This window comes from Triticum dicoccoides, chromosome 7B (genome assembly GCF_002162155.2).
Source record: "Triticum dicoccoides isolate Atlit2015 ecotype Zavitan chromosome 7B, WEW_v2.0, whole genome shotgun sequence".
NCBI classification, from domain to species: domain Eukaryota; kingdom Viridiplantae; phylum Streptophyta; class Magnoliopsida; order Poales; family Poaceae; genus Triticum; species Triticum dicoccoides.
In genome coordinates this window covers 165,843,008-165,856,336 of record NC_041393.1, presented here as the reverse complement: position 1 = coordinate 165,856,336, position 13,329 = coordinate 165,843,008, and positions in this window count along the sequence as shown.

Genomic DNA, 13,329 nt, shown 5'->3' with positions numbered 1-13,329 from the left:
CCTGTCAAGCCATGGAGTGTGCACAGGTTGCTGTTGGCCGTTGCCTGCCAGATGTGGGTGCACATTGATGACCCTATTGTCGCTGCCGAGGATACAATGCCCCTTCCGATGATCCTCGATCAACGGAGGGCGATGCCCTAGTTTGTGACTTCCTAGGATAAATCAATCATGTGTAGCTAGATGCTATCGAGCCAGTAAATAATTCACAGCCTGTTTGTTCTTTCCTCGTGGACTTGCCAGGTCTAACTCCTCATGGCCAAGCAGCAGAAATCTAGATAGATGAATGGATGAAGTGAATTGATGCGCCAGGTCTAGCTGGGTCATAACTACATCCTGCGAAGGGACGGATGAATCGGCGAGTGAATCGTTGCTCAAGGAAGACGGATAGATCAGGACAGGGAACCTCCCTCTCCACTATTAGCATATCGTGTAAGAGAGATGGGTCGATTTGTACCTACAGGGGAAGGAACATCCGGTGTGAAGAGGGGGGAGCAGGACGACCATCTTTGATGACTGCTCGCCTAACGATGTTGGTTCTACCGGGCACCAGCTGCCCTCGCACTGGATTCCCTCGCGCACGTCGCCTCATCTTCATCCCCTCGGACGCCGGCTGGACCCGCACCCCACGCCATCGCTGGATCCCCTCACGCGCCTCGCCTCAGCTTCGTCCCCTTGGGTGCCTTGGCTCGATCCACGCAGATCGGCCGGATCCTTTGTATCCTGAATCAAAAGCATCCTCTATATCGACCGCCTCGCCTGGATCCCCATCGAGCTTCGTCCCGTCGGCCGGCGGCGCGACCCCCATGGCGCACTGGCGGGTAGGTGCCTGGCATCGGGACTGGATGGACGGGGTCGACATCCTTTAGCGAGGCGCTGGAATGGGCTGGCCAACGGCCTAGTTAACCAGAGGCCTCTGATTCGGCCCGTGGAGCAGCAGCCCACGGGACAGCTGGGTCAATTGAGACAAATTGGGAAACATCCAACGGCCAGGAACTCCCAGATCAGTAAAACGGACGGCCGGAAAACCAAATCGCTGTGAGGGCAGGGATTAGGTGCGGTTATACTGTCCTTAAATTTCAGGTTTTTCTCTTCTTGAGGCTTTTTCTGATAACCTGATCATCGGACCGATCACGGGACAAATACACCAAGAATGCAAGGAGCTTTGACGTACAAGGGAACCCCCAGGTGGTCTCTGCTAATGATTGTTTTACCTGTTTTACAAACCCGCACGTAGCTCGCCCTTGGTCATGGCATGGCAAATAGCCTTATTTGCTTATCGCATTACTTGTACAAATACGCTTTGACGTATTAATCAAATTACAATGGAAAATAACTTGCGGCTCAATATTTGCGGCGTCAACTTATTACTTGATTTTTTTTCCTTGTCTTTCTATTTTTTATCAATTGCACCCGTACACTTTGGTATGCCTTAATTCGCCAGGGGCTTCATCATACCCCATAACATGGCAATAAAGTCCGAACACTTTTATAGTATAGTTCGGCACCCCGAACTTATAGAATTATATGCATCGGCTCTGAATCATGTCTTTGGTCAATAGTTGGGTTGCCTGGCTCCTGTGCTTACTACCTTACGTTCCGCTATATCGGCTAGGGTAGTAAAGGGAGAACTACTGCGATTGTGTCCCGGTTCTTTCGGACGAGCACCTCAGTAGAGAAAGCCGAAAACTGACTGTCATGATGCGGCGAGAGCTGGTCACCTATTCGAGAGATTTCAAATCGTTAGAGATTTTTCCCGCATTATGTGATGAGTCGGTTTTTTTATCCGATTAGGCGTGTATAGCACCCCAAGTTCAGACTTCTAAACACCAGGGGCTGCGCCAAAAATTTCGTTGTCAAACTCCTATGGCTAAGTGAGGGTGATAAAGTTGTATAGTCTGATTTCCTTGTTCGTTGCACTAAACACCTCCTTTAAGGACCAAAATTTGGAGTAAAGAGTGTTTAGATTTATCCCGGACATCCCCGTACTATCTACGTGGGGGCAGAAGCCGACGACTGGCCAACTCTCAGATTTCATAAACGGCTGCATAGGAGGTAAAATTTTAAATAAACAAGCATTATATTACATAACAATCTTGTTTCATATTACAGGACAGGATAACATGCATGTATTCATGGGAATATGATATCCTTGGCACATTGCTCCGCCACAAGGCGGGATCCCTCCAGGACACTGTCAAAATACAGTTCGGGTCGGTGGTGCTCCTTGCCCTCAGGCGGCCCCTCAGTCATCAGCTTCGTGGCGTCCATCTTCGCCCAATGCATCTTAGCGCGGGCAAAGGCCATCCGCGCGCCTTTGATACAGACCGGCCGCTTGATGGCTTCAAGTCGTGGGCAGGCACTGACAAACCGCTTCACGAGTCCGAAGTAGCTGATGGGCATGGGCTTGGCAGGCCATAGCCGGATTATTAAGTCATTCATGGCTAGTTCGGCTGCCTTATGCAGCTCGACCAGTTGTTTCAGCTGATCGCTAAAGGGCACTGAATGTTCTGGTCCAAGGTATTGAGACCAGAATAGCTTCTCTGTAGAGCTCCCCTCTTCGGCTCGATAGAATTCTACAGCGTCTGATACGCTCTGCAGCAGATCCACAAACGCCCCTGGAGAACTCCAAATTCGGGTCAGTAAGAGGAACCTTTCCTTCATATATTTGCTCTGCATTATAAAATCCTTACCCGCCATGATTTTCTTGGCCGCCTGGATTTCTTGGAGGGCGCTCTGGGCTTCGGCTCGGGCATCTTGTGCGCTCTGGCCGGCCTTGGCAAGTTCGGACTCTCGATCCTTAAAATCATGCTCCAAGGACTCGTACTTCTTGACGGCGTCCTGGAGCCCTTGCTGGACCTCACTGACCCGAGCGTCATGTTTTCATGCGCGGCCTTTTCCTTAGCCGCCCTGTCCACGGCCTCGGCCAGCAACCTCTTGAGAGCCTCTGCCTCAGTCGTTGCCCCTAACAAATATTATGACACTTCAGTCAGAACAAATCGTTCATTACACCTGAATTTAGACAAGGTTAAACACATACCTTTGCTTTCCTCCAGCTGCTTCTTGATACGTCTCCAACGTATCTATAATTTTTGATTGCTCCATGCTACTTTATATACTGTTTTGGACTATATTGGGCTTTATTTTCCACTTTTATATTATTTTTGGGACTAACCTATTAACCGGAGGCCCAGCCCAGAATTGCTGTTTTTTGCCTATTTCAGTATTTCGAAGAAACAGAATATCAAACGGAGTCCAAACGGAATGAAACCTACGGGAACGTGATTTTCTCACCGAACGTGATCCAGGGGACTTGGACCCTGCTCCAAGGAACAAAAGAGGCGGTCACGAGGGTGGGAGGCCCCCCCAAGGGCGCGCCCCCTGCCTCGTAGGCCCCCTGTTGGTCCACCGACGTACTCCTTCCTCCTATATATACCTACGTACCCCTGTCAGATAAAATACGGAGTCAAAAACCTAATTCCACCGCCGCAACTTTCTGTATCCACGAGATCCCATCTTGGGGCCTGTTCCAGAGCTCCGCCGGAGGGGGCATCTACCATGGAGGGCTTCTACATCAACACCATAGCCTCTCCGATGAAGTGTGAGTAGTTTACTTCAGACCTTCGGGTCCATAGCTAGTAGCTAGATGGCTTCTTCTCTCTTTTTGGATCTCAATACAATGTTCTTCCCCTCTCTTGTGGAGATCTATTCGATGTAATCTTCTTTTTGCGGTGTGTTTGTTGAGACCGATGAATTGTGGGTTTATAATCCAGCTTATCTATGAATAATATTTGAATCTTCTCTGAATTCTTTTATGTATGATTGAGTTATCTTTGCAAGTCTCTTCGAATTATCCGTTTGGTTTGGCTAACTAGATTGGTAGTTCTTGCAATGGGAGAACTGTTTAGCTTTGGGTTCAATCTTGCAGTGTCCTTTCCCAGTGACAGCAGGGGCAGCAAGGCACGTATTGTATTGTTGCCATCGAGGATAACAAGATGGGTTTTTTATCATATTGCATGAATTTATCCCTCTACATCATGTCATCTTGCTTAAGGCGTTACTCTGTTTTTAACTTAATACTCTAGATGCATGCTAGATAGCGGTCGATGAGTGGAGTAATAGTAGTAGATGCACGATCTACTTGTCTCGGACGTGATGCCTATACACATGATCATACCTAGATAACATCATAATTATTCGCTTTTCTATCAATTGCTCAACAGTAATTTGTTCACCCACCGTAGAATACTTATGCTCTTGAGAGAAGCCACTAGTGAAACCTATAGCCCCCGGGTCTATTCTCATTATATCAATCTCCATTACTTTATTACTTGCTTTGTTTTTACTTTGCCTTTTACTTTTCACTTTGCATCTCTATATCAAAAATACCAAAAATATTATTTATCATCTCTATCAGATCTCACCCTCGTAAGTGACCGTGAAGGGATTGACAACCCCTAATCGCGTTGGTTGCGAGTAGCTATCATTTTTTGTAGGTACGAGGGACTCATGCGTGATCTCCTACTGGATTGATACCTTGGTTCTCAAAAACTGAGGGAAATACTTACGCTACTTTACTGCATCATCCTCTCCTCTTCGGGGGAATCCAACGCAGTGCTCAAGAGGTAGCAAGAAGAATTTCTGGCGCTGTTGCCGGGGAGTTTGCGCAAAAGTCAATCATACCAAGTACCCATCACAATCCCTATCTCTCGCATTACATTATTTGCCTCTCGTTTTCCTCTCCCCCACTTCACCCTTGCCGTTTTATTCGCCCTCTCTTTCCCTTTTGCCTTTTTCTCGTTTGCCTTTTTGTTTGCTTGTGTGTTGGATTACTTGTTGCCATGGCGCAAGATAATACCAAATTGTGTGACTTCTCGAATACCAATAATAATGATTTCCTTAGTACTCCGATTGCTCCTCTTAATAATGATGAGTCTTGTGAAATCAATACCGCTTTGCTGAATCTTGTTATGAAAGATCAATTCGCCGGCCTTCCTAGTGAAGATGCCGCTACTCATCTGAACAAATTTTTTGATTTGTGTGATATGCAAAAGAAGAAAGATACGGATAATAATATTGTCAAATTGAAGTTATTTCCGTTTTCACTTAGAGATCATGCTAAAATTTGGTTTTCATCTTTGCCTAAAAATAGTATTGATTCTTGGAACAAGTGCAAATATGCTTTTATCTCTAAGTATTTTCCTCCCGCTAAGATCATCACTCTTAGGAACGATATTATGAATTTTAAACAACTTGATCCTGAGCATGTTGCCCAATCTTGGGAAATAATGAAATTGATGCTTCGCAATTGCCCTACTCATGGTTTGAATTTATGGATGATCATACAAAAATTTTATGCCGGATTGAATTTTGCTTCTAGAAATCTTTTAGATTCGGCCGCGGGAGACACGTTCATGGAAATTACGTTAGGAGATGCTACAAAATTGCTTGATAATATTATGGCTAATTATTCTCAATGGCACACCGAAAGATCTTCTAGTAAAAAAGTGCATGCTATAGAAGAAATCAATTTTTGAGTGAAAAGATGGATGAACTTATGAAGATGTTTTCTACTAAAAATACTTCTCTTGATCCCAATGATATGCCTTTATCTACTTTGATTGAGAATAATAATGAATCTATGGATGTGAATTTTGTTGGTAGGAATAGTTTTGGAAATAACGCGTATAGAGGGAATTTTAATCCTAAGCCTTAACCTAGTAATCCTTCTAATAATTATGGAAATTCCTACAACAACACTTATGGAAATTTTAATAAGATGCCCTCTGAATTTGAGAGTAGTGTTAAAGAGTTTATGAATTCACCAAAGAATTTTAATGCTTTGCTTGAAGAAAAATTGCTTCAAGTTGATGATTTGGCTAGGAACGTTGATAGAATTTCTCTTGAAATTGATTATTTAAAGCTTAGATCTATTCCTCCTAATCATGATATCAATGAGTCCCTCAATGCCATGAGAATTTCCATTGATGAGTGCAAGGAAAGAACCTCTAGGATGCGTGCTTCCAAAGATGCCTTTATTAAAGCGTGTTCTTCCAATTCATATGAAAATCAAGATGAAGATCTAAAAGTTATTGAGTGTCCCCTATTAAATCTTTGTTTTGCAATATGAATCTTGATGAAACTGAATATGATCTTCCTTTACCTAGAAGGCGTTCTAAGAATTCGGAGTTTTTAGATCTTGATGATGAAATTCATGAAAGTGGGATTGAAAGAAATAAAAACCTAGATGTTGCTAAACCCACTATTTTGGATCTCAAGGAATTTAATTATGAAAATTTCTCTTTGATTGGTTGTATTTCCTTGTTGCAATCCGTGCTAGATTCTCCGCATGCTTATAGTCAAAATAAGGCCTTTACCGAACACATTGTTGATGCCTTGATGCAATCTTATGAAGAAAAACATGAGGTGAGAGTTTATATCCCTAGAAAACTCTATGATTAGTGGGAACCTACTATTAAAATTAAAATTAAAGATTATGAGTTCCATGCTTTGTGTGATTTGGGAGCTAGTGTCTCCACTATTCCCAAAAGTTTGTGTGATTTGCTAGATTTCGGTGATTTTGAAGATTGCTATCTAAACATGCATCTTGTGGATTCCACTATTAAAAAGCCTATGGGAAGAATTAATGATGTTCTTATTGTTGCAAATAGGAATTATTTTCCCGTAGATTTTATCGTTCTTGATATAGATTGCAATCCTTCATGTCCTATTATTCTTGGTAGACCTTTCCTTAGAACGATTGGTGCGATTATTGATATGAAGGAAGGGAATATTATATTCCAATTTCACTTGAGAAAGGGTATGGAACACTTCCCTAGAAAGAAAATAAAATTACCATATGAATCTATCATGAGAGCCACTTATGGATTGCCTACCAAAGATGGCAAAACCTAGATCTATCCTTGCTTTTATGCCTAGCTAGGGGCGTTAAACGATAGTGCTTGTTGGGAGGCAACCCAATTTTATTTTTTGTTCTTTGTTTTTGTTCCTGTTTAGTGTTAAATTTTGTTTCTACTTTATGTTTAGATGTGTTTTTATCTTTTAATTAGTGTTTTTGCCAAGTAGAACCTATAGGATAAGCTACGATGATAGTTGATTTGATTCTGCTGAAAAACAGAAACTTTGCGCTCACGAGAAAAAATTCAATAAATCACATAAACGTGATTTTGCACTGATTCTTTTTTATTCCGATCAATAAACAAAGTGTCCAGTACTTCCTATTTTGGTAGAATTTTTAGAGTTCCAGAAGTTTGCGTTAGTTACAGATTTCTACAGACTTTTCTGTTTTTGACAGATTCTGTTTTTCGTGTGTTGTTTGCTTATTTCAATGCATCTATGGCTAATAAATTAGTTTATAAACCATTAGGAAGTTTTAATACAGTAGGTTTAACACCAATATAAATAAAGAATGATTTAATTACAGTACCTTAAAGTAGTCTTTTGTTTTCTTTCACTAATGGAGCTCACGAGATTTCTATTGAATTTTGTGTTGTGAAGTTTTCAAGTTTTGGGTGAATTCTTTTGATGGATTATGGAACAAAGAGTGGCAAGAGCCTAAGCTTGGGGATGCCCATGGCACCCCCAAGATAATCCAAGTACACCAAAAATTCAAAGCTTGGGGATGCCCCGGAAGGCATCCCCTCTTTCGTCTACTTCCATTGGTAATTTACTTGGAGCTATATTTTTATTCACCACATGTCATGTGTTTTGCTTGGAGCGTCTTGTATTATTTGCGTCTTTGCTTGTTAGTTTACTACAATCATCCTTGCTGTACACACCTTTTGAGAGAGCCATACATGATTTGGAATTTGCTAGAATACTCTATGTGCTTCACTTATATCTTTTGAGCTTGATAGTTTTGCTCATAGTGCTTCACTTATATCTTTTGAGCTTGATAGTTTTGCTCATAGTGCTTCACTTATACCTTTTGAGCGTAATAATTTTTGCTCTAGTGCTTCACTTAGATCTTTTAGAGCACGGTGGTGGATTTGTTTTAAAGAGACTATTGATCTCTCATGCTTCACTTAGATTATTTTGAGAGTTGTTAATAGCATGGTAATTTGCTTAAAGATAATATACTTGGTATTCAAGATATGTGAAACTTTCTTTTGAGTGTGTTGAATACTAAGATAAGTTTGATGCTTGATAATTGTTTTGAGATATGGAGGTGATAATATCAAAGCAATGCTAGTTGGGGTGATTATGAATTTAAAGAATGCTTGTGTTGAAGTTTGTGATTCCCGTAGCATGCACGTATGGTGAACCGCTTTGTGATGAAGTCGGAGCACAATTTTATTTATTGATTGTCTTCATTATGAGTGGCAGTCGGGGACAAGCGATGGTCTTTTCCTACCAATCTATCCCCCTAGGAGTATGCATGTAATGCTTTGGTTTTTGATGACTTGTAAATTTTTGCAACAAGTGCATGACTTCTTTTGATTAATGTTGAGTCCATGGATTATACGCACTCTCACCCTTCCACCATTGCTAGCCTCTCTAATACCGCACACTTTTCGCCGGTATCATACACCCACCATATACCTTCCTCAAAACAGCCACCATACCTGCCTATCATGGCATTTCCATAGCCATTCTGAGATATATTGCCATGCAACTTTCCACCGTTCCGTTCATATGACACACATTACTTTTGTCATATTGCTTTTTGCATGAACATGTAGTTGACATTGTATTTGTGGCAAGGCCACCTTCATAATTTTCATACATGTCGCTCTTGATTCATTGCATATCCCGGTACACCGCCGGAGGCATTCATATAGAGTCATATTTTGTTCTAAGTATTGAGTTATAATTGTTGAGTTGTAAGAAAAATAAAAGTGTGATGATCATCATTATTAGAGCATTGTCCCAGTGAGGAAAGGATGATGGAGACTATGATTCCCCCATAAGTCGGGATGAGACTCCAGACGAAAAAAAAGAGTGGCCATAAAAAAAGAGAAAAGGCCCAAATAAAAAAATGAGAGAAAAGGAGAGAAGGGACAATGCTACTATCCTTTTACCACACTTGTGCTTCAAAGTAGCACCATGATCTTCATGATAGAGAGTCTCATATGTTGTCACTTTCATATTAGTGGGAAATTTTCATTATAGAACTTGGCTTGTATATTCCAATAATGGGCTTCCTCAAAAAGTGCCCTAGGTCTTCATGATAAAGCAAGTTGGATGCACACCCACTTAGTTTCTTTTGTTGAGCTTTCGTATACTTATAGCTCTGGTGCATCCGTTGCATGGCAATCCCTACTCACTCACATCGATATCTATTGATGGGTATCTCCATAGCCCGTTGGTACGCCTAGTTGATGTGAGACTATCTTCTCCTTTTTGTCTTCTCCGCAACCACCATTCTATTCCACCTATAGTGTTATGCCCATGGCTCACGCTCATGTATTGCGTGAAAGTTGAAAAAGTTTGAGATTATTAAAGTTTGAAACAATTGCTTGGCTCGTCATCGGGGTTGTGCATGATTAAATACTTTGTGTGATGAAGATAGAGCTTAGCCAGAGTATATGATTTGTAGGGATAACTTTCTTTTGGCCAAGTTATTTTGAGAAGACATGATTTCTTTGATTTGTATGCTTGAAGTATTATTACTTTTATGTTAATATGGACTTTTGTCTTGAATCTTTCGAATCTGAATATTCATGCCACAATTAAGAAGATTTACATTGAAATTATGCCAAAGTATCACTCCACATCAAAAATTCTTTTTTATCATTTACCTACTCGAGGACGAGCAGGAATTAAGCTTGGGGATGCTTGATACGTCTCCAACGTATTTATAATTTTTGATTGCTCCATGCTATTTTATCTACTGTTTTGGACTATATTGGGCTTTATTTTCCACTTTTATATTATTTTTGGGACTAACCTATTAACCGGAGGCCCAGCCCAGAATTGTTGTTTTTTGCCTATTTCAGTATTTCGAAGAAATAGAATATCAAACGGAGTCCAAACGGAATGAAACCTTCGGGAACGTGATTTTCTCACCGAACGTAATCCAGGAGACTTGGACCCTTCTCCAAGGAACAAAAGAGGCGGTCACGAGGGTGGGAGGCGCCCCCCCTAGGGCGTGCACCCCTGCCTCGTGGGCCCCCTGTTGCTCCACCGACGTACTCCTTCCTCCTATATATACCTTCGTACCCCCGTCAGATCAAATACAGAGCCAAAAACCTAATTCCACCGCCGCAACTTTCTGTATCCACGAGATCCCATCTTGGGGCCTGTTTCGGAGCTCCGCCGGAGGGGGCATCTACTACGGAGGGCTTCTACATCAACACCATAGCCTCTCCGATGAAGTGTGAGTAGTTTACTTCAGACCTTCGGGTCCATAGCTAGTAGCTAGATGGCTTCTTCTCTCTTTTTGGATCTCAATACAATGTTCTCCCCCTCTCTTGTGGAGATCTATTCGATGTAATCTTCTTTTTGCGGTGTGTTTGTTGAGACTGATGAATTGTGGGTTTGTGATCCAGCTTATCTATGAATAATATTTGAATCTTCTCTGAATTCTTTTATGTATGATTGAGTTATATTTGCAAGTCTCTTCGAATTATCCGTTTGGTTTGGCCAACTAGATTGGTAGTTCTTGCAATGGGAGAAGTGTTTAGCTTTGGATTCAATCTTGCGGTGTCCTTTCCCAGTGACAGCAGGGGCAGCAAGGCACGTATTGTATTGTTGCCATCGAGGATAACAAGATGGGGTTTTTATCATATTGCATGAATTTATCCCTCTACATCATGTCATCTTGCTTAAGGCGTTACTTTGTTTTTAACTTAATACTCTAGATGCATGTTGGATAGCGGTCGATGAGTGGAGTAATAGTAGTAGATGCAGAATCGTTTCAATCTACTTGTCTCGGACGTGATGCCTATACACATGATCATACCTAGATAACATCATAACTATTCGCTTTTCTATCAATTGCTCAACAGTAATTTGTTCACCCACCGTAGAATGCTTATGCTCTTGAGAGAAGCCACTAGTGAAACCTATGGTCCCCGGGTCTATTCTCATTATATCAATCTCCATTACTTTATTACTTTTGCCTTTTACTTTTCACTTTGCATCTCTATATCAAAAATACCAAAAATATTATTTATCATCTCTATCAGATCTCACCCTCGCAAGTGACCATGAAGGGATTGACAACCCCTAATCGTGTTGGTTGCGAGTAGCTATCGTTCTGTGTAGGTACGAGGGACTCGTGCGTGATCTCCTACTGGATCGATACCTTGGTTCTCAAAAACTGAGGGAAATACTTACGCTACTGTACTACATCATCCTCTCCTCTTCGGGGAAATCCAACGAAGTGCTCAAGAGGTAGCACTTCTTCATGTGGCTAAGCTCTTCCTCGGCCCGCTCCAGATTCTGCTTTAGTCCGGAGACTTCCGCAGTGCGAGCGGTCGCAGCCAGTAGTGACGCCTGCTTATTCACATAGACATATCAGATTAGACTCCTGCAAAAAATTATTTGATCCTCTGTTCGGCTTTTCTTTCCGAACACCGGACAGAGTATCAGGGGCTACTGTCTATACTGTGACATTCTTTTTACAATTATATTACTTACCTTAAAGCCTGTTAGAAGGCTAGTGCAGGCTTCGGTCAATCCTCTTTTGGCATACTGGATCTTCTCAATCACCGTACTCATAAGAGTACGGTGTTCTTCAACAATGGAAGCGCCTCACAGCGCTTCCAACAATCTATCCGGTGCCTCTGGATGGAAAGAGGTCATCGGTGGAGTTGTCTCTCCCCCCTCTTTCTAAAGAGGCGGCATGCCTGAGTCCGGAGTCACATGGACCTCCGGAGCTGTATTCGGCTGGGGGTCGAACTGGATACGGCCCCCATCGTTGGTGTCTGATACGTCTCCAACGTATCTATAATTTATGAAGCATTCATGCTATTCTATTATCTGTTTTGAATGATTAAGGGCTCTATTATACACTTTTATATTACTTTTGGGACTAACCTATTAACCGGAGGCCCAGCCCATATTGTTGTTTTATTGCCTATTTTAGTCTTTCGAAGAAAAGGAATATCAAACGGAGTCCAAACGGAAAGAAACCTTCGGGAGTGTGATTTTTGGAACGAACATGATCCGGGAGACTTGGAGTACAAGTCTGGGAAGCTTCGAGGAGGCCAGGAGATAGGAGGGCGCGCCCACCCCCCTGGGCGTGCCCTCTGTCTCATGGGCCCCTCGAGCCTCCTCCGATTGACTTCTTTCGCCTATATATTCCCTTATACCCTAAAACCATCGAATACGAAGATAGATCGGGAGTTCCGCCGCCGCAAGCCTCTGTAGCCACCAAAAACCTCTCGGGAGCCCATTCCGGCACCCTACCGAAGGGGGAACCCATCACCGGTGGCCATCTTCATCATCCCGGCGCTCTCCATGATGAGGAGGGAGTAGTTCACCCTCGGGGCTGAGGGTATGTACCAGTAGCTATGTGTTTGATCTCTCTCTCTCGTGTTCTCTCTATGGCACGATCTTGATGTATCGCGAGCTTTGCTATTATAGTTGGATCTTATGATGTTTCTCCCCCTCTACTCTCTTGTGATGAATTGAGTTTTCCTCTTGAAGTTATCTTATCGGATTGAGTCTTTAAGGATTTGAGAACACTTGATGTATGTCTTGCCGTGGTTATCTATGGTGACAATGGGATATCGCGTGATCCACTTGATGTATGTTTTGGTGATCAACTTGCGGGTTCCGCCCATGAACCTATGCATAGGGGTTGGCACACGTTTTCGTCTTGACTCTCCGGTAGAAACTTTGGGGCACTCTTTGAAGTACTTTGTGTTGGTTGGATAGATGAATCTGAGATTGTGTAATGCATATCGTATAATCATGCCCACGGATACTTGAGGTGACAATGGAGTATCTAGGCGACATTGGGGTTCTGGTTGATTTGTGTCTTAAGGTGTTATTCTAGTACGAACAATTGAATAGATTGATCCGAAAGAATAAATTTGAGGTGGTTTCGTACCCTCCCATAATCTCTTTGTTTGTTCTTCGCTGTTAGTGGCTTTGGAGCGACTCTTTGTTGCATGTTGAGGGATTGTTATATGATCTATCTATGTTATTATTGTTGAGAGAACTTGCACTAGCGAAAGTATGAACCCTAGGCCTTGTTTCCTACCATTGCAATACTGTTTACGCTCCCTTTTATCATTAGTTACCTTGCTGTTTTTATATTTTCAGATTAGAAAAACCTATATCTACTATCCATTGCACTTGTATCACCATCTCTTCGCTGAACTAGTGCGCCTATACAATTTACCATTGTATTGGGTGTGT